A 2,732-nucleotide genomic window follows, 5' to 3' on the forward strand; every position below is an offset into this window, starting at 1 on the left:
CTAGGGTCTCAAATTAAGGTTTGAAACTAGGGCTAGGGTCTCAAATAAGGGTTTCAAACTAGGGTTAGGGTTCTAAATTAGGGTTTTAAACTAGGATTTAAAATTAGGGTTCCAAATTAGGGTTTCAAACAAGGGCTAGGGTTTCAAACTAGGGCGAGGGTTCAAAATTAGGGTTTTAAACTAGGTCTAGGGTTTTAAATTAGGGTTTCAAATTAGGGCTAGTGTTTCAAATTAGGGCTTCAAATTAGGGCTAGTGTTTCAAACTAGGGCTAGGGTTTCATATTTGTTTTTCAAACTAGGGTTAAGGTTCAAAATTAGGGTTTCAAACTAAGGCTAGGGTTCCAAATTAGGTTTTCAAACTAGGGCTAGGGTTTCATATTAGGGTTTCAAACTAGGTCTAGGGTTTTGAATTAGGGTTTTAAACTAGGGCTAGGGTTACAAATTAGGGTTTCAAACTAGGGTTAGGGTTCCAAATTAGGTTTTCAAACAAGGGCTAGGGTCTCAAATTAGGGTTTCAAACTAGGGCTAGGGTTACATATTAGGGTTTCAAACTAGGTCTAGGGTTTTGAATTAGGGTTTTAACCTAGGGCTAGGGTTTCAAACTAGGGTTAGGGTTCCAAATTAGGGTTTCAAACTAGGGCTAGGGTTACAAATTAGGGTGTCAAACTAGGGCTAGGGTTACAAATTAGGGTTTCAAACTAGGGCAAGGGTTTAAAATTAGGGTTTTAAACTAGGTCTAGGGTTTTAAACAAGGGCTAGGGTCTCAAATTAGGGTTTCAAACTAGGGTTTTAAACTAGGACTTGGGTTTCATATTAGGGTTTCAAACTAGGGCGAGGGTTAAAAATTAGGGGTTTTAAACTAGGTCTAGGGTCTCAAAGTAGGGTTTCAAACTAGGGCTAGGGTTTCATATTAGGGTTTTAAACTAGGGCTTGGGTTTCATATTAGGGTTTCAAACTAGGGCGAGGGTTAAAAATTAGGGTTTTAAACTAGGTATAGTGTTTTAAATTAGGGTTTCAAACGAGGGCTACGGTCTAAAATTAGGGTTTCAAACTAGGGCGATGGTTAAAAATTAGGTTTTTAAACTAGGGCTAGGGTTTCAAATAAGGGTTTCAAACTAGGGTTAGGGTTCTAAATTAGGATTAGGGTTTCAAACAAGGGCTAGGGTTTCAAAATAGGGTTAAGTTTCCAAATTCGGGTTTCAAACAAGGACTAGGGTTCAAAGTTAGGGTTTGAAACTAGGGCTAGGGTCTCAAATTAGGGTTTCAAACTTGGGCAAGAGTTCAAAATTAGGGTTTTAAAATTAGGGTTCAAAATTAGGGTGAGGGTTCAAAATTAGGGTTTTAAACTAGGTCTAGGGTTTTAAATTAGGGTTTCAAACTAGGGGTAGGGTTTCATATTTGGGTTTCAAACTAGGGTTAAGGTTAAAAATTAGGGTTTTAAACTAGGCCTAGGATTTAAAATTAGGGTTTTCAAATAAGGGTTTCAAATTAGGGCTGTGTTTCAAAATAGGGTTAGGGTTCCAAATTAGGGTTTCAAACAAGGGCTAGGGTCTCGGATTAGGGTTTTAAACTAGGGCTAGGGTCTCAGATTAGGGTTTAAACTAGGGCTAGGGTCTCAAATTAGGGTTTCAAACTAGGGCTTGGGTTTATTATTAGGGTTCAAACTAGGGCGAGGGTTTCATATTAGGGTTTCAAACTAGGGTGAGGGTTAAAAATTAGGGGTTTAAACTAGGTCTAGGGTTTTAAATTAGGGTTTTAAACTAGGGCTAGGTTTTCAAATTAGGGCTAGTTTTTCAAGTTAGGGTTTCAAACAAGGGCTAGGGTCTCAAATTAGGGTTTTAAACAACGGCTAGAGTTTAAAATTAGGGTTTCAAACTAGGTCTAGGGTTTTAAACTAGGGTTAGGGGTTGGGGTTAGGTTTTTGGAAAGGGGTTAACTCCCGGGTATCTCCCGCCTCATCATTTTGACTGGACGGTTGTCAAGATACCTCCTGGACCTCCGGGATTCGTCCTCATCCTACGGTTGTCAAGATACCAAAGGCAAGGCACTGGCCGGCGCTCGTCATTCCGCAACTCTTATGCTTATGTCTCTCACCTCAGTTTCATAAAAAATCTTAACAAAAATGTGTCTGACTCTTGTTACTTGGGTTAGGGCTGGGGCTGGGGCTGGGGCTGGGGCTGGGGTTAGGGCTAGGGCGGGTTAGGGCTAGGGCGGGTTAGGGCTAGGGCGGGTTAGGGCTAGTTAGGGTTAGGGCTAGTTAGGGTTAGGGCTAGTTAGGGTTAGGGCTAGTTAGGGTTAGGGCTAGTTAGGGTTAGGGGTAGGGTTAGGGGTAGGGGTAGGGGTAGGGGTAGGGGTAGGGGTAGGGTTAGGGTTTGGGTTAGGGTTAGGGTTTGGGTTAGGGTTAGGGTTTGGGTTGGGGTTGGGGTTAGGAAGAAGGGACTGAACCCTTCCCCTCGCAGGATAGGGGGAATATCCCCCCCTCCTGGAGCGGAAGGAAGGTGCACGGTCCTTCCATCCACGGCCTCTCTCAGGGCCATAGTCCCTGTCCTGTTGTACAGGTCGACGGCGTCCATAGCGGACTACTGTCCACCCACCGTCCATTGTTTGTGTTTGTGTATCTGTTTGTGTTGTGCGTAAATGTATGTTGTGTGTGTGTGTCTAGGGTTTAATATGTATAATAACTCAATAATCAGACTTATTTACTATCCTAGGAGTCGCCTTTGTTATATAAG

This window comes from Leptonotus elevatus, chromosome 7 (assembly GCF_054856555.1).
Source record: "Leptonotus elevatus isolate MCC_2025b chromosome 7, RoL_Lele_1.0, whole genome shotgun sequence".
NCBI lineage: Eukaryota > Metazoa > Chordata > Actinopteri > Syngnathiformes > Syngnathidae > Leptonotus > Leptonotus elevatus.